This window comes from Nannobrachium achirus (assembly GCF_963921795.1).
Source record: "Nannobrachium achirus genome assembly, chromosome: 4".
NCBI lineage: Eukaryota > Metazoa > Chordata > Actinopteri > Myctophiformes > Myctophidae > Nannobrachium > Nannobrachium achirus.
The window spans coordinates 70,605,863-70,625,636 of NC_137813.1; the positions used below are offsets into that span (position 1 = coordinate 70,605,863).

The following is a 19,774-nucleotide window of genomic DNA, read 5'->3' on the forward strand; positions in this document are numbered from 1 at the left end:
CCGAACTCCTCCAGAGCAGAGATGCTGCTGCTGCTACACACACTGACTCTTCCTCATTCCACGTAAACAGGATGTGTGCGTGTGTGACGTTCAGGGGAAAAGTAGTCTCCCGTGGCCATACTGTTGACGCGATTTGCATTGGAATTAATCTGCAGCACAGATATAAAAAGCTAGATGCCTTGTTCTCCTCTGCAGTTCATTGGAGTGACGTGCAACAATTGTAGTCCGGACTTCCTGGAAAAACCCTATGGTGCTGTTAAGTATGACATCATTTTGTAGGCAGAGGAGAATTTCTGCACCCAGTTTCCGTGAATCTTTTTACTATTTTTACTATTTACACATTTTTCTTCTCTTTGTTGTTGAAAGGAAAGTGTTAGAATTATACTTTAGTCGATATTTTTGTCTCGGATCTGTTGAAATAGCGAGGGACAGAAAATGCTCTGGGGGCAGAGTTCTCCTCTGCCTACAAAATGATGTCACGGCTTAAAAGCCCCTGGATTAAAAGGAAAAACCAAGCCAAGGAAACGCTGCCAGTCAAGTGACTACTGGCCAATCACAGCGCCTCTTTTCCGGGACTTATCCAAGGACCACAATTCAATTCAACAGAGCCATTTCCGATGTTGCGGCTAAGCTGTTCTTACCATACAGTATACCAGTAAGACTCCCTAATCGGGAGATAAGTGACCGACAGTAGGTCACAGTATACACAAAGAGGCCTGTAAGTGGCATTGGTTCCACCCACAAGTTTGTACGACAAACGGTTGATGAGTAAAGCCAAATAAAGTTCCGGCCAATCAGAGGAGGGGGTGGGGTAAAGTTAAACCAATTAAGCTGAAGGACTCTTAATCAAGTCAATTGACAGCAGCCACAAGTTAGTAGGACAAACAGTTGATGAGTAAAGCCAAATAAATATTCGGCCAATCAGAGGAGGGGGCGGGGCAAAGTTAAATCAATTAAGGTTAAGGACTCTTAATCAAGTCAATTGACACCACCCACAGGTTTGTAGGACAAACGGTTGATGAGTAAAGCCAAATAAAGTTTTGGCCAATGAGGGGAGGGGGCGGGGCAAAGTTAAACCAATGAAGGTGAAGGACTGTTGGAGCAGCAGGAGTCGGTGGTCCCCGGGAATTCCCCGTGAGCTGCCCAGTTGGGGTGTTGATTTGGTCATTTTTGCACTATTTGGCGGCGGTGGCACCGTGGCAGGGGGTCCCTGGGGGTCCGTGGAAGTGCGGGGGTCCTGAAGGTTTGTGGTTTGGCAGGCAAGGAGTGTGTGTAGAAAATTTCGGATAGGGGCAACGATGGCGGAGATATGAGTAGGGCAAAAGTGTGACGTGACAGACAGACTGACAGACTGACGGACTGAGGGACGGATGGACGGACGGATGGACGGACTGACAGACAGCCGGTGGAGGTTTTGATAGGAAATGCGACCTGACGGTCGCAATAATAGAGAGTGGATAGCCCCGCCCCCAGCCATTCACTTCAATGCAAGTGCTCAGTGGCGTTTTGAACCATGCGGAAGTAGCTGAATCCAGGTGCATTCTGGGGGAAATTGGCACCAAACTTGGTGCCAATGTTTGACGTCGAGACGTAATGACGTCACGAATGACGTCAATGTCCATTGAACCCTATTGTAGACCCCAGCGGCGCGCTCTTATGCACGTGCATGTATGTTTCACCCCGCCTGAAATTCCAGCTTTGGCCAGGAGGGCGGCCGCTTCAACGTTTACAAGCCATTCTGGGGGCTTGGACAGGCTGCGTACGTAAAGACCCGCCCCCAACTGCCTCTGATTGGCCTAGCAACTTCCGTATGTGTGACGCATCACAGTGGTGCAGTGGTGATTCAGTAGGCTATTTAAGCTTAGTACGGCGAGCGATTATTCCTACCGTAGGAGACGGTGTCACATAAATTAGAAGGCACGGCTTGTGATTGGCTGGAGCCAGGGACGTGCTGGGCCCCTGATTCGGCCCGGGAAAAAGAGTTGTAAAGGCCCGCAACGTCACGCAACACCTACTATACAGGTCTATTGATATGCATATAGGCTTGTTTCTTTGTTAAAACAGTTGTCGAGGTGTGAACTTGGGGGCGTGCGAGACCCCGGCTCAAAAAAGATATGGGTCGTCGGGGGCGCGCGACCCAAGACCACGGCAAAACTGCGCACGTGGAAGCAATTCCCTTGCACATGAGTTCTGGGCAAACTCCGCCCATGGAAGCTTTTGATTGGCTGAACTGGAGCAAGGGAGCGCTCCTTTTTGTTCGCTTGGACCGTGCGGAGGTGCGACCAGCTAAACATAAACTCTAACCTTAACCTCAGTAAAACTATGCCTAAACCTAACCCTAACCTCAGTAAAACTATGCCTAACTCTAACTCTAACCCTAAACCTAACCTCACTGAAACTAACGCTGGTGAGTAACTATAGTCGGGGGCCCCAGGGATATTTTGGTTCAGATTCTCGCAAATTCGCCAAATTTGGCACAGATGTTGTCCATAACATACTTAATCATTTTAAGATGGGTGCCAAGATGGGCACCCCATGGTACTGCCATATTGCGCAATGCAATTGGTGTCCCATTAACTTTACATTACAGGGAAGAAAAGCAAAAAAAGAATCTGCTTTAAGTAGCATATAACTGGTCAAACTAGGGTTTTTTCATGATTCTGAATCCATTGCAAGCATTTGTTTTGCACAAAAAACATTCCGTGGGCTAGAAATGGCCTCAGAAAACAATACATGTATGGGTGAGTATTCATGTTAGTCGGAGGCCTTAGGTTTTTTTTTTCTCGTGCTAATCAGTCTAAAAGTTCAAAATTTTGCACAGATGTAGCTCAGGGCATGCTCTAATGATTTAGCTAGGGCGCCCGAGTCTGCGACATTCGGGGTCGCCACAGCGGCCAAATCAAGTTGGGCTCCCATCGACTTTAGTGATGAAAAGTGATGAGTCATCACTTTTCAGAGTTTTGTGGGTGCTGTGGTGACCCCGAAGGTCGCCGACTCGGGCTCCCTAGCTAAATCATTAGAGCATGCCCTGAGCTACATCTGTGCAAAATTTTGAACTTTTAGACTGATTAGCACGAGAAAAAAAAAACCCCCTAAGGCCTCCGACTAACATGAATACTCACCCATACGTGTATTGTTTTCTGAGGCCATTTCTAGCCCACAGAATGTTTTTTGTGCAAAACGAATGCTTGCAATGGATTCAGAATCATGAAAAACCCCTAGTTTGACCAGTTATATGCTACTTAAAGCAGATTATTTTTTTGCTTTTTTCCCCCTGTAATGTAAAGTTAATGGGACACCAATTGGATTGTGCAATATGGCAGTACCATGGGGTGCCCATCTTGGCACCCATCTTAAAATGATTAAGTATGTTATGGACAACATCTGTGCCAAATTTGGCGAATCTGCGAGAATCTGAACCAAACGGTCCTTGTATTGCCATGGGGCCACCGACTACTAACCTACCAACGGGCGTGAAAACAAACAGCTCCGCCCAGAACTCATGTGCGATTCCAAATCAGGCTCCCTGGATGCAAAGGCATAGAAAGGTAGACGCCTCCTTTGACTCGGGGGTGGGAATCCATGTGCATCGCTTCCACGTTATTTTATTTTCTACTTTCATTTAATTCCGAACAACTCCAACTCCAAACAGCCCAAAACAAACTAATTAGGGTTGTGCTTGGTCTCCCTCCTCAGACCCACCTTACCGAGCATCACCACGAAAGCGTGGGGTGGCTCAAAGTAGCTGACAGAGTACAGCATCTTGCAATGGGCCTGGTGTACAAGATACACTACACCTCCAAATATACCCATGTACCTGACAAACTACTTCTTAAAGGTTTTGATTGATTGATTGATTGAAGACTTTATTAGAAGTTTGCATAGGAAAAGGTACAGTTTCATGACGGTACAGTTCACTGGTACAAGGTCTACTAAAAGGAGATCCATGAAAAGACTAAGCTTATTTCCACTGGAAACCATTTAAGTATCTCATATAACATTGAATGACAGACAAATAGAACACAGTACTATGCAGTAGATATGTAAAGAAAAACAAAAAAGAAGACAGTAAGTCTAAAACAAACAGTACAAAGAAGGGGCAGGGGAGGGTAGGGTTGGGCTAGGTTCATTTTTTACCATTTGCGAACGGCTGCTGCCTGTAAGTGGTTTTTCAGGGCAATTTTAAAGGATGCTAGTGATCCACACTCCTTTATGGCCTTCGGTAAGGCTTTCCACATTTTGGTGGTATAGCAGAAAAAAGAGTTTGACCCTTTGTTGGTTTTGACTCTGGGTTGAAAGTGATCTGTGGCGCTGCCTCTGGTGTTGTAATTATGGACATCCTTAATGTTTATAAAGTATTTTGATAGGTACTTGGGTATCATAGTGGTGTAGTGTATCTTGTACACCAGGCCCATTGCAAGTTGCTGTACTCTGTCATCTACTCTGAGCCACCCCACTCTTAACTGGTGAGTAGCGGTGAGGTGAGTCTGGTAGGGAAGGTTAAGCAGGACCCTAATTAGTTTATTTTGGGCTGTTTGGAGTTTAGTTTTCAGGGCTTGTGGGGCGTCACGATACCATACGTGGACTCCGTAGTCAAAGAGGGGCTGGATTATTGCACCAGCTATGGTCAAGGATGTTCATGATCACAACACCAGAGGCAGCTCCACTAATCATCATCAACGTAGATTTAACACTAAACAAGGCGCTAACTCGTTCTCCTGCTACACCATCAACATGTGGAACGCCCTTCCACAAGCCCTTAAGGAGAGAAAATCCCTAGCCTCCTTCAAAATTGGTATGAAAAGTCACCTTCAGACAGCTGCTACCCGTGACTTGTAAATAGACTAAGCCCCCATGCTCCCCCCCCCCCCTTTTTCTTTTTTCTGCCTTTGTATTTGATGTGGGTGCATCTCTCCACTCCGACATGTCTCCTTTCCGACATGTCTCCATTCCGACACTAACCCTATCTCTAACCCTAACCCTAAACCTTAGGCCCATGGGAGTGTCGCCACTCCGACAATAAGAAGTCACTGTAGGTGTGGCGGCATGTCGGAATGGAGAGAGCCTCCCGGTTGATGTTATGCTTTTGAAACTGATATTATCCTAGATAAAGTACTATGTTCTATCCGTTTGTCTTTCAATGTTATATGAGATAGCCTACTTAAAGTGTGGTTCCTGTGGAAATAGGCCTCGGCTTTCTAGGATCTCCTTTTAGTTGACCTTGTACCAGTGATTTGTACTGTCATGAAACTGTACTTTTTTCTATTGCAAACTTCTAATAAATTCTTCAATCAATCAATCAAAACTAAGCCCCCATGCCCCCCCCCCCCCTTTTTTTCTTTTTTTCTGCCTTTGTATTTGATGTTATGCTTTTGAAACTGATATTATCCTAGATAAAGTACTATGTTCTATCCGTCTGTCTTTCAATGTTATATGAGATACTTAAAGTGTGGTTCCTGTGGAAATAAGACTCGGCTTTCTAGGATCTCCCTTTAGTTGACCTTGTACCAGTGATTTGTACTGTCATGAAACTGTACTTTTTCTATTGCAAACTTCTAATAAATTCTTCAATCAATCAATCTGTACGATGTACGATCAATAATTCCAAAAATTCCCAAATGTAGGCCTACGATCAGTTCGGCATATTACCAAAAAGAGCATGAATTCACTATTTTCCCTGGCAGCTGATCTGGGATCTGGTTTGGCTTCTCAAAATAAGCCAGGACATCAGTCAATCTGACCCTAGATCTGTACTTGGAGGCATTAAAAACACCGGTTGCATCTTTCCAGACCAGTTTCAGACTTTTATTTGTGTAAGCTCCAGGAAGTTGCCTGCCTCCACGCAGCATATCTGATCTCAAACAAGGTAGTTTTTTACACTAAAGACGCATTTTTGTGAAATTACGTTTTTACGTGGGTGATTTCTCTTTTTGGCTGTGTACGATAGTTTCATGTCAAATACGATAATTCTGAGCCTCCGGTACGATAATTCAACATTTCCCATCTGGCAACACTGATGCTCTCTCACTCACACAGAGGCATTCTAACTGCCTGTGGAACTGTTGGGCTCGGATGGCGGCGCGATGGCGGACGGTGTCGGACGACTCGGAAATGGAGTCGGACTCAGAGACGGAGCGCGAAGTTCAAAGAGATACAGAAGAAGGAGGTGGAAGGAGAGCGGTGGAGGAGAAGGAGAACACAAGTGGTTCTGTAACCATGTCGGGTCCGGTTTTGGACCAAAGCTCAGATGAGGCGGACAAGGAAGAGCATATCCGAGCAGAGAAAAGAAAGAGAAAAGATTCAAGAGGATCAGATGCTAAAGAGAAGTACACGGTGGGGATGATCGCGGATGTGCAGAAAGACGGTGTTTTCAGTGACTCACGGCAAGTGGGGAAGTTTGTGGAAGGAGCAATTGGGAAGGTAGAGCTAGTCAGGATTACTAGGACTGGGATGGTTGTCATCCAGTGTAAGGACGAGGAACAGGAGGAAAAAGCAACGCAGATTAGATCTTTTGGAGAGTGCCCAGTGAGGTGCTTTCGACTTGGGGGAAGAGAAAAGAAAAGGGGAGTAATAAGTGGAGTGCCTCTGACAGTGAGGGAAGAACTGTTTCTCGAAGTTTGTGGTGTAACTGAAGCGAGAAGGCTAACCCGCTTTAAAAACGGGGAGCGGGAGAAAACAAAATCAGTGCGACTGACATTTGAAGGGAAGCTACTGCCAGAGAGGATTTATTATGATTATGTGTGTTATAGGGTCAGGCCCTTTGTAAGAGCACCGCTGAGGTGTTTTAGGTGCCAGGAATATGGTCATGTCGCATCTGTGTGTGGGGGAAACAGAAGATGTGGGAGGTGTGGGAAGGACAGCTGCCGTGAGGAGAAGTGCAAAGAAGAACAAGCAAGATGTGTGCATTGTAGGGGTGATCATTATGCAGGGGCAGCAGAGTGCCCAAGGAGAGTTCATGAGACAAAGGTGAACAGAGTAAGAGAAGAAGCGAGGGGACAAGTGTCATACGCTGAAGCGGTGAGTAGAGTGGAAGAAAGCGCTAGGGTAATAACAGTACAACCAGGAATGGAGAGAACAGAAGGAAAGGCAGACAAAACCAACCTTAACGTCACCATGGAGAAGAGGAAATTTTTAGCATTCATTGCTATGGTCATCAACTGCGCAGCCGACATTAAGACAAAATCAGAGAGAATTAAAATGGTGCTGGACGCGGCCAAGAGGTTCCTTGACGTGGTGGATGTGACAGGGGAGGACTTAGACAACACGCTGAGGGAAGGCTTCTCGCCTACTCAGACGGGTGGGTCAGAATGATGGACAATGAGAGATAATGTGGGGAATGGGAAGGGAACACGGTGGGGTGTACTGGACATTATTTTAATGGGAAATGGGACGCGGATAAACTGTGATATACCCCCGAACTGTGGAGGGCAGTAATACGCAATAGCGTCAACACTGCCGGAAACCCTATCAGAAGAAGAAGAAGAAGAACTGCCTGTGGAGCATCATGAGGGAGCGTCGGTCATCTCAACGCATTGAGAGCATTGTTTCACGATCTGGGTGAAAGGGCGGGCAAACAGACCCAGCGAAAAGGCGAAAATCGGGGCGAAAGTCAAGCAGCACTGGGTGAACGGACTTGGTGAAACATCCGACTTTCGGGGCGAACAGCCAAGCTGGCGAAACGATTCGTATTCGAACGAGGCTAAGGTAATAACAGCCGTACAAACCAAAGTACAAGTACGAACTACGAAGAAGGACCTTAAACATCCAACTTAGTGTTTGTTGTCGATATGGATTTATATCAGCATGTTCCTGGTTTCGTGGTGTCCTGGTGATACGGACTCATCTGTGACAGGTAACTCACAACACGTTACATGGAACTTTTAAAAGTTGTAAACGTCATTACAGCTAACAGACAGTTAGCTTAGCTACTAGCTAGCCCCATATTGAACCTCACCCTCCGCAACAGTTTTACAGCGGAGGAGTTCTACTAGCCCTGAAACATGTCATCATGATGTCATGGATGCATTTCAACTTGGTGTTTGCACTTTATCCATTTGTTGCCCGTAAAACGTTCACATTTAAAATATAATGTGGTTACCTCATGGCCATGGATGTTACAGTTCACTTCGGGTTGGCATTAATATCTGTATCATTCCGTGTAGTTCAATAACAATCATTTTAATCCGATCGATGGCCACTTCCTCTTAGTTATAATGTATCAGAGTGCAGTACACCTCCCAGCCGATAGGGTCGGGTTACTCAGGTAGTTAAAAGCCTATGGAGAAAATGGGCGCTGGTCGGATTAAAAATGCTTTTTATTGAACAATAGGTAAGATACGGGTAGTTCTACCCTCCCGAAGTGAATTGTAACATCCATGGCCATGGGGAAAGCATTTTATATTTGAAATGTGAACGTTTGTGTAGATGTAAGGACTGTAAATGGAGAATCTGCTAACGCACAGATGAAAGTTCATCCATGACGCTCGTTAGCTGGTAGCTACGTACGTATAATCTTCTGTAACTGCCAAACGGAAGGGAAGAACAACAGTTACGTAGGCTAGGCATTGTAGCTCTGTAGTCTCGTGAAGCCTACTCTCTCGATTACAAACTTCTGCAAAGGGAAAAGAGCGACAGAAATTTTCCATGACGATGGCTAGCCAGATTGCGTGAAGCCAGACAACTATTCCACAATCTCTGAATGCTATATGGAGTATGGAACTACAGCTCCCGAACGGCGAGTAATGGAAGTTGGCATTTCTGTTCACGAAAATATATTTTAAAATGACATTTATGATAAGCTGTAGGCCTACAGAAAATGTACAGTTTCATGACGGTACAGTTCACTGGTACAAGGTCTACTAAAAGGAGATCCTAGAAAAGACTAAGCTTATTTCCATAAGAAACCATTGAAGTATCTCTTATAACATTGAATGACAGACGGCTAGAACACAGTACTATGCAGTATTATGTAAAAATGTTTTTTTTACCAGTTGCGAACGGCTGCTGCCTGTAAGTGGTTTTTCAGGGCGATTTTAAAGGATGCTAGGGATCCACACTCCTTTATGGCCTTCGGTAAGGCTTTCCACATTTTGGTGGTATAGTCTCTGCCAGACAACTATTCCACAATCTCTGAATGCTATATAGAGTCTGGAACTAGGCTACAGCTCCTGAACGGTGAGTAATGGAAGCTGCCATTACCGTTCAAGAAAATATATTTTAAAATGTAATTTCTGCTAAGCAGCAAGCTAAACATGCTTATATGATTTTTATTTATATAACGATAAATGTGCGCGATGTGAGACTCATCGTTCTTTTAACATTATTCCAGACTGTATGTCAGGTGCACAGGGATGAAGCAGTGTGCTTCAGGCATCACGCTGCCAAAGGGCACCAAAAAATGAGAGAGAAAAGAAAAAAGAAGAGCCAAGCCGATCCATTTGATCTGGGGGCTGGGCCGCAGCACAGTCTGCGACTCACTCTGAGTCGCACAAACGGGGGGAAACAAAACAAAGTAACGCCACTTATTCTGCTTGTGGTTTTCCGCCTAGAATGGATCAACAGCCCGTTGTAAACAAACACCCGGCTCTAGCCTTAAAAATAAAAGTGTGGAAAATTATGTTTTTTTAAAGACCCACATGTATTAAAAAAAGAAAAGAAAAAAATACATGTATGATGTATGTCTCTATACAAGTGTACGTCCAAGTGTCTCAACACATTATAGGTTCTTTCAGATTGAAATTTGTGGTTTGCCAGCTATCAAAGGCCACTTAACATGTTAATTCCATTTTTTCTACTGTTCCATAGAAGAGCTATCAATTTGACTTTATCTGTATTTAGATGGGACAGATGTTATGTATGGTAGCTACTATAGGCTATATTAATGTAATTAATGAAAATACACCTTGTGTGTTTCTACACCAGGGGTAATTCAACAGGGGGTCCCGGACCCCTAGGGGGTCCTCAGAATTAATACAGGGGGAGGCACCAAATCTGTGTGTGATAGGGCCATTCTTTTAAAATAAATGAACAACTTGAACCCCCTCATCCCTATTTTGACAAGAACTCTAGCCAAAAATAGCAGATCTACAAGTTTGTAGATCGGCTATTTTTGGCAAATAGGTTTGGTGTAGAGGTTAAAAAAGGGGGCGCTAGACAGGAGACAACTTTTTGTGTCGGCACTTTTGACCCACGCACAGGTTCGCAGAGACCTCCTCTGCCACACCACACTCTCTGCTAAAGTGCCATGCATAGTAATACATAAGGACCGCAGGTCTACACTAGAAACGGAGGGTTAGAGAGATTTATTCCGTTTGATGTCCGTTTCTTCTCCCTGTCCGTAATTGTCTGTATGATTAAGGTGCCTACACAGACCCTACCGTACAGCTCTCAACTGAACGTACAAGATTCGTCCGTAGCTTGAAGTACCCACGGCCACCGTTGTAAACCGTAGGGGCAGTAGTGAGGAAAATTAATGATTTCGTTCTTTCTTATACTTCTATGACAGCGGTTCTCTAACTATGGGTCCCAATAAGAAATATATTTTATCAAGAAACAGGTAAAAGGGAACGTCGTTGCAACCACGTGAAGAGGACACCTTGACTCCTCTCACACACACACACACACACACACACACACACACACACACACACACACACACACACACTATAAATGTTTATTCATGTCCACATAAGCAGAAGTACAAGAATGCCTCGTACAAAGGACATAAACAATATCAGTGCTGTCAGATAATTAGGAAAACAGCCAGTTACAAAGTGCATGTAGGACAGAACATTGTTACATACAATACTGTTGGCATACATGTCAAACACAGCAGACAACAATCATGGGTAAAGATAACAATGCCTCCTCCAAATGGAGCGACTTCCTATAATAGCTGATACAGAGCAGCACCTTGCTAATTGTTTGGCCCTCTTTTTGGAGAGGCCGGCCATTTGAAGGCCCCTCACAACCAACTTGTCAAAAAAAAAAGTTTACATCTGTAGCCATTAGCCAAGCTGTGCGATGGTCTGCTCTAGCTGATGATATTTTAACACTTTGGTTAAGAAAGCTTCCTCTAAGCTGTAATCAAAGGTACAGCCGACCTTGAGAATAAACACCTCCCTATGGGTTTCATTAACAACAATGACATCAGGGGTTTTAGCTGAAATGTTGAAGAACACAGAATCATCATTACACCAGCTAAACATGCTCTGCTTCACAGTAGAATGCTTATATAGGGTCCCCTGTATACATGGCACCCATTTAGGATGTGGGACATGGTTTCAGCTGTTTGTTCGTGACCATGATGTATACAGTAGGGAGCATGATTGCCTGGAAACCAGATGGAGAGGTTAAATTTAGATGGTAACATCTGCAACCTCGCTTTCAGAGTAAAGACCACAATGCATTTGTCTAAGGCAACATTTTTTAACACAGTGAGATACAGAATGGTCCGTAGCAGGGAAACATGCAGTCTTCCCTTGCAGTCTCAGCTCAGTCCAATGCTGCCACTGCCTTTGCTGTTGTGCCCATAGGAGGCGGCCTCTGGCATTAGTTAACACGCACGCACGCACGCATGCACGCACACACACACACACACACACACACACACAGAGGTCGGTCCGCCTCTCGAGACAGACAGCTATTAGGCTGAGGCACACAAGAAGAGCTGACTTAGCTCAGCAGCTCATTTATTACTTGGGAATTATGTTCAATATCTGAGCAGGTGTGTACGCGAGTTTTGTTATAATTACTACGGGTCCAGATCCATGTTGTTAAATCTGTACCCTCGCGGAGTTACATTTAGACCGCGATGTAACGTTGCCGACAGACAGCAGAACCAGAAATCACGTCGGGTCAAGAAATTCTGTGGTTCAATTCTTTTGGCTAAATGCTTTGGTACACGTGTGTGCAGAACCACCTCCATAGCACTTTTGTTAACTATTCTGTTCTGTGCTGTGAGGCGCAAATGTGGCGCTGCCCCAACGGGAGCAGAATTGGCCCGTAGAGCGAGTCGGCACGTACATACTGTAGAGCCGCGCTACTCAACCCGGCCCTTTCCGCATGTCTGTGCGGCCCGTCATGATCATACCAATTAGAGCCCTGCACGGGCCTGAAAAGTGGGGCCCGGCTCGGCCCGGGCCCGTGGAATTAAGGCCCGGCCCGGCCCCAAGCCCGTTGGTGAGTTTCAGAAACGAGCCCGGCCCGGCCTGTAAGCCCGTCACCGTATTATTTAATTAATTATTTCCGTGCGTGGCTTTCACTGCTGCACGCAGCTCTCAGGGGGAGTCAAGGGGAGTCTATACTGTCACAGACCACCGAAATTTGCGTCGGAAAGGTCCGGTTCAACTACAAAATGACATCTCTTGCAACTTCTGAAAAGGATTACTCCTAATTTGAGTTCGGAAAGCTGCACGCACGTCAGAAAGTCGAAACTTTCCGACGAAAACTATGGTCGGAGAGGACGGAGACTGGGAGACTTATGTACAGCCCTCTATAGCTGTGCTCGTCTTGCGCTCTGATTAAAAGAAATAAGTCAGTCTACATCACAACACAAGTAAGAAATCTTCCTCCACCCACCGTTTGTTATGTATATCCTCACAGCAGAAAATTAGACATTGATTGATATTATTGTCGGCTTGCCATCTCGTAAAATACGGAGTATCGTCCAGTTAGCCTACTAAGAGTAAAGACGCATTCCGTAATGAACGGATACGGGAGGTCGGGGAATCATTACAGGGCGATTTATTTGAGAAATGACTGTAAAATGGGTGAATCTACAGTATAGTGCTCCTAATGTTCTAGTCTTGCTGTGTGAATCGCAGACACAGAGTTTGTGTGAGTGTGTGACAGAAGAAAAGCCGTAAAGCCCTCGGCTGAGTCGGCGTGTCGCGCCCATTGGCTAATGTACTCATGTCACGACCAATCCGAGCCGTGTTGCTATAGATACAGATAGAACCCATAGCCTAGAAGACTATAGGCTATGCGAGGCAGCTGCTGTCTCAATCACACTCTCCATTCTAGCTATGCGCACAGCCGCACACAGAGACGTCATGTGTGAAATTCACAGCGCGAAATGGCCCGTCCGGCCCGTTTTTGGCGGGCCGGGCCGGGCCGTGGTCGGGTCCCGGCGGGCTTGCAGGGCTCTAATACCAATACAAATATGACTTTTTCTAAGCCTGTCAAAGTTAACGCGCAACGCAAAATGCGGTGATGTTTGAGCCTCGGTGCACTCCGTAGGTAGGGATATGAGTCAGGAAGCGAATGCAGTCAATGCACAGACAGAACCAGTAGTGTGGAGATGCGGGCTGCTGCACTAGAGCTATTAATACAACGAGACTGCCAGAGACAAATCTGCGGAGATTTTGCAGCAGACAACCACAGTCGGGCTCACTGGAGTGGAGACGCATGACGGTCGTGCGATATGAACGCTCGTGACCGTCATGTTTTAGGCTAGTGAAGATGTAGTCCTTGTCTGTGCTTGTCTGTCTCCGCGACTCAACCAGTCAGCACCGACAGACAGTGCATGCATTCCAACAGATCGTAGCAGCCAGGGAACTATGCCTATTGTACCACAAATCTCCTTCAACTAGCAGTTGTGTTTTACAAAGTTCAAAGCATCAAACTGTTTTACAAGTACAGTGCATCTGAGGCTGAGTTGCATCTGAGGCTGAGTTTCCATACAAAAACTCTTAACCAAAAATAGCCGATCTACAAGCTCACAATGCATCTTGTGGTGAGCTTGTAGATTGGCTAATTTTGGTGAATGTCCCCCAAGAATAGGGATGCTGGGGTTTGAGTGATTGAATAATAAGTATAAACGTCTATTTATTTTAAATCCGTCCTATTAATGAAAAGGAGCGTTATTGGCATGAGAAAACATACCTTTGCATTGCCAAAGTTCACTAGCCTTGCATACCCAGACACAGTGGCGGTTACAAAACTATTGAACCAGATCTGTTAATTTTCACTTCACATTTTGTGAATAAAGCCTAATTTGATCAAATTTGATCATTTCATCATTCCATCCATGACAATCTTTTAGTTCAATGAGGTTTGGCCTGGCTTATATAGATGGAAATGTGGCTGTTGTTTCCTTAATGTGGCTGAGTGGCCCCTAAGCCATCTTAAGTTGAGTAGCCCTGCCGTAGAGGAACTATGCATGTCGACGCATTTACTGTACGTACTCTCTCACCCAAAACGTACACAAAATCAAGCATACGGAACTATAAACGGCCCTTAAGCAGGAGAGGCGGAATTGCAAGTGCTGCCAGCCGTCCAGTGCAGCCAGGCACACAAAAAAGCCACAAAAGGCGCCATTTTCTGACTCTAGTGGGCACTGGAGAGCAGGCGGCTCTTTGTGTCGCCACTTTTGACCCACACGCGCGTTCGGGGACACCTCCTCTACCGCACCACACTCTCCGCTAAGTGGGAGAGGCGGCATTGCAAGTGCCGCTGGCCGTCTAGTGCAGGCAGCCGCACTGAAAGCGCCCCCAAAAGCGTTCTTTTTCCCCTTGTCAACATAGCAGATCTACAGTGAGCTAGTAGATTGGCTGTTTTTTGTTCATATTCTCTCCCCCCCCCCCCCCCCCCCCCCCCGAATTATAAGTCATCAAATCATTATAATATGTTATTTCAACCGTTAGGGAATAGGGAGCAGTTTACTATGAAAACCTCCACCGGCCGTCCGTCCGTCCGTCACGTTTTGTGACCATCAACAAACGTCACACCTTTGTTGATGTTTAAATCGAAGAGTCTTGGTCAAATACTTCTGTTGGTTTCTGCACTGATCATTTATACAATTCAGCTGTGTTTGCTCGTGTCATCATGATGAGGTCATAAATCAGCCATGCCCAAATATAGATTTTACGGGTTTACATGCTTACTCAGTTATTCGTTATGTGAAAGTCCTATGACGTCTATGATATCTGACATCATCATACATACATTCCCTTTTATGCCCATAAATGGAGATCCCCTCTGTAGAACCAGCCACTGACATCACTGTAATGTCAGGGGAACCAAATCCCTTTTATGCCCATATATGGAGATCCCTGTGATGCCAGGGGAACCAAATCCCTTTTATGCCCATATATGGAGATATGGAGATCCCCGTGTTGCCAGGGTAACCAAATCCATTTTATGCCCATATATGGAGATCCCTGTGATGCCAGGGGAACCAAATCCCTTTTACGCCCATATATGGAGATCCCTTATGTCATCAATATTAAGCCCATATCTGTGAATATCTTTGGGTACCAGATGTCTCCATATATGGTTAAATGGTCCGATATACATCACTGGCCAGAAGACCAAGAAATGGTGCAACCTCGCCCTTTGCTTTTCTCCCTTAGGCATCTTACTGGTAGGTAGTTTAATGAGGAATGCAGTATGGTGGTAGGTAGGTAGTTATGGCCTTTGATGTAAGATTTTCACTTTCTAGGATAACTATATTTGCTATTCCCAGATGATGCCCTTTTAGGGTACCCCTCATGCCCATATATGGAGATCCCCAGGCTTTACTAATTAACATAAGTTTTATGCCCATATATGGAGATCATTGTCCCAATGTCATCAGATATATGGGCATAAATGGACACAGGCAAACTAGATGGGCTGTATGGATATCCAGATGTGTGATGTAAGTGTTTTATTCCAAATGTGGCACCCCACAGACATATTTCCAGAAACAAAATCCCTTTCATGCCCATATATGGAGATTTCTGATGTCATCAATCCCAGGCCCTGTAAAAAACATGGTTGCTATGGTAAACAGTTGGTTGCTAGGGTAAACAGTTGGTTGCTAGGGTAAGAAAACATGGTTGCTATGGTAAACAATTGGTTGCTAGGGTAAACAGTTGGTTGCTAGGGTAAAAAAAACATGGTTGCTGTGGTAAAAAGTTGGTTGCTAGGGTAAACAGTTGGTTGCTAAGGTAAAAAACATGGTTGCTATGGTAAACAGTTGGTTAGTAGGGTAAACCTAAAATGATTTTGACATCTTGTTACTAATCTGTCGGTAGATAATGCCGGTCTTATTTAAGGGTAATTTGTGTACGGTGTGATGTCATACTGATGTCAGCAGTGTGACAGGAGATAAGCGACCAACGGGTTGGTCGCTTATCTCCCGATTAGGGAGTCTTACTGGTGATTATTCTTTTGAAGGAGTATTTAGAGTTATAACTAATTATTATACAGTTCTATATGCAATGCATTACCGACAGGTCACCCCTCTCACCTTGCATTTATTGCGACCGTCAGGGAGCAGTTTACTATGAAAACCTCCACCGGCCGTCCGTCCGTCCGTCCGTCACACCTTTGTGACCATCAACAGACGTCACACCTTTGTTGATGTTTAAATCGAAGAGTCTTGGTCAAATACTTCTGTTGGTTTCTGCACTGATCATTTATACAATTCAGCTGTGTTTGCTCGTGTCATCATGATGAGGTCATAAATCAGCCATGCCCAAATATAGATTTTACGGGTTTACATGCTTACTCAGTTATTCGTTATGTGAAAGTCCTATGACGTCTATGATATCTGACATCATCATACATACATTCCCTTTTATGCCCATAAATGGAGATCCCCTCTGTAGAACCAGCCACTGACATCACTGTAATGTCAGGGGAACCAAATCCCTTTTATGCCCATATATGGATATCCCTGTGATGCCAGGGGAACCAAATCCCTTTTATGCCCATATATGGAGATATGGAGATCCCCGTGTTGCCAGGGTAACCAAATCCATTTTATGCCCATATATGGAGATCCCTGTGATGCCAGGGGAACCAAATCCCTTTTACGCCCATATATGGAGATCCCTTATGTCATCAATAGACCCCTTTCTGGGCCCGCCCCTTTCCCCCCTCCCCCTGAGCGGCAGCCATGATGGAGTTACTGCTGCAGCAGTGTGTGTCTATGTCTATGTCTATGGAGATGGGACTTTTAATGAAATTAGTCATTACCAGTCCCATCTCCATGATATTTAGATCTAATTCCTTCGCCAGTTCCATCAGCATGATTTGTAGATCTAATTCTATGAGTCCCATCCACATGATTTGTAGGTCTAATACCATCGCCAGTCCCATCCTTATGATTCGTAGATCTAATTCTATCTGTTCCATCTCAATTATGTTTAGGTGTAATTCCATCGCCAGTTCCATCCAAATGATTTGTAAATCTAATTCTATGAGTCCCATCTCCATGATTTGTAGGTCTAATTCCATCGCCAGTCCCATCCTTATGATTTGTAGATCTAATTCTGTCTGTTCCATCTCAATTATGTTTAGGTCTAATTCCATCGCCAGTTCTATCCGCATGATTTGTTGATCTAATTTTATCAGATCCATCCCAATGATTTTTAGATCTAATTTCACCACCAGTTCTATCCTTATGATTTGTAGATCTAATTCCATCAGTCCCATCTCAATTATGTGTAGGTCTAATTCCATCGCCAGTTCCATCCACATGATTGGTTGATCTAATTCTATATAGTTCCATCCTCATGATTTGTAGATCTAATTCCATCGCCAGTCCCATCCTTATGATTTGTAGATCTAATTCTATCAGTCCCATCTCAATTATGTGAAGGTCAAATTCTATAGCCAGTTCCATCCCCATGATTTGTAAGTCTAATTCGATACAGTCCCATCTCCATATTAATTCCCATGATTTGTAGATCTAATTCCATCACCAGTTCCATCCCCATAATGTGTAGGTACAATTCCATCGCCAGTTTCGTCAGTTTCATCCGCATGATTTGTAGATCTAATTCTATGAGTCCCATCCACATGATTTGTAGGTCTAATACCATCGCCAGTCCCATCCTTATGATTCGTAGATCTAATTCTATCTGTTCCATCTCAATTATGTTTAGGTGTAATTCCATCGCCAGTTCCATCCAAATGATTTGTAAATCTAATTCTATGAGTCCCATCTCCATGATTTGTAGGTCTAATTCCATCGCCAGTCCCATCCTTATGATTTGTAGATCTAATTCTATCTGTTCCATCTCAATTATGTTTAGGTCTAATTCCATCGCCAGTTCTATCCGCATGATTTGTAGATCTAATTCTATATAGTTCCATCGTCATGATTTGTAGATCTAATTCCATCACCAGTCCCATCCCCATGATGTGTAGGTCCAATTCTATCGCCAGTTTCATCCGCATGATTTGTAGATCTAATTCTATCAGTCACATCTCAATTATGTTTAGATCTAATTCCATCGCCAGTTCCATCCCCATGATTTGTAGGTCTAATTCGATACAGTCCCATCCACATAATTCATCTGCTTACAATAAATGTGACAAATCTCTGTGAGTATGTATGTATGTATGTATGTAATCCACTTATCTCGAGAAACGTTCGTCCCACCGGCTTCAGATTCGGCACATGAATTAGATCTACAAATCATGTGGATGGAACTAGCAATAGAATTAGACATACAAATGATAGGGATGGGACTGGTGATGGAATTAGATCTACAAATCATAAGGATGGGACTGGCGATGGAATTAGACCAACAAATCATGGGGATGGGATTCATAGAATTAGATCTACAAATCATGCAGATGGAACTGGTGATGGAATTAGACCTACACATGATGGGGATGGGACAGATAGAATTAGATCTACAAATCATGAGGATGGAACTATATAGAATTAGATCAACAAATCATGTGGATGGAACTGGCGATGGAATTAGACCTACACATAATTGAGAAGGGACTGATGGAATTAGATCTACAAATCATAAGGATAGAACTGGTGGTGAAATTAGATCTAAAAGTCATTGGGATGGATCTGATAAAATTAGATCAACAAATCATGCAGATAGAACTGGCGATGGAATTAGACCTAAACATAATTGAGATGGAACAGACAGAATTAGATCTACAAATCATAAGGATGGGACTGGTGATGGAATTAGACCTACAAATCATGGAGATGGGACTCATAGAATTAGATTTAAAAATCATTTGGATGGAACTGGCGATGGAATTACACCTAAACATAATTGAGATGGAACAGATAGAATTAGATCTACGAATCATAAGGATGGGACTGGCGATGGTATTAGACCTACAAATCATGTGGATGGGACTCATAGAATTAGATCTACAAATCATGCGGATGGAACTGGCGAAGGAATTAGATCTAAATATCATGGAGATGGGACTGGTAATGACTAATTTCATTAAAAGTCCCATCTCCATAGACATAGACATAGACACACACTGCTGCAGCAGTAACTCCATCATGGCTGCCGCTCAGGGGGAGGGGGGAAAGGGGCGGGCCCAGAAAGGGGTCTATATTAAGCCCATATCTGTGAATATCTTTGGGTACCAGATGTCTCCATATATGGTTAAATGGTCCGATATACATCACTGGCCAGAAGACCAAGAAATGGTGCAACCTCGCCCTTTGCTTTTCTCCCTATAGGCATCTTACTGGTAGGTAGTTTAATGAGGAATGCAGTATGGTGGTAGGTAGGTAGTTATGGCCTTTGATGTAAGATTTTCACTTTCTAGGATAACTATATTTGCTATTCCCAGATGATGCCCTTTTAGGGTACCCCTCATGCCCATATATGGAGATCCCCAGGCTTTACTAATTAACATAAGTTTTATGCCCATATATGGAGATCAGTGTCCCAATGTCATCAGATATATGGGCATAAATGGACACAGGCAAACTAGATGGGCTGTATGGATATCCAGATGTGTGATGTAAGTGTTTTATTCCAAATGTGGCACCCCACAGACATATTTC

At 44.3% G+C, this 19,774-nt stretch overlaps 1 protein-coding gene across 3 annotated transcripts in view; it reads left to right on the top strand.

Moving 5' to 3' along the window:
- Positions 1–7,509: 7,509 nt before the first annotated feature.
- Positions 7,510–19,774, top strand: part of LOC308283758 (interferon-induced very large GTPase 1-like) — a 48,681-nt gene continuing 36,416 nt past the window's right edge. For 2 of the 3 annotated variants that reach the window (XM_080724238.1, XM_080724240.1), the window contains exon 1: positions 7,510–7,852. The gene's annotated coding sequence lies outside the window, so the exon portion shown is untranslated. The remainder of the gene's footprint in view (positions 7,853–19,774) is intronic. The other variant, XM_080724239.1, reaches the window with a different exon arrangement.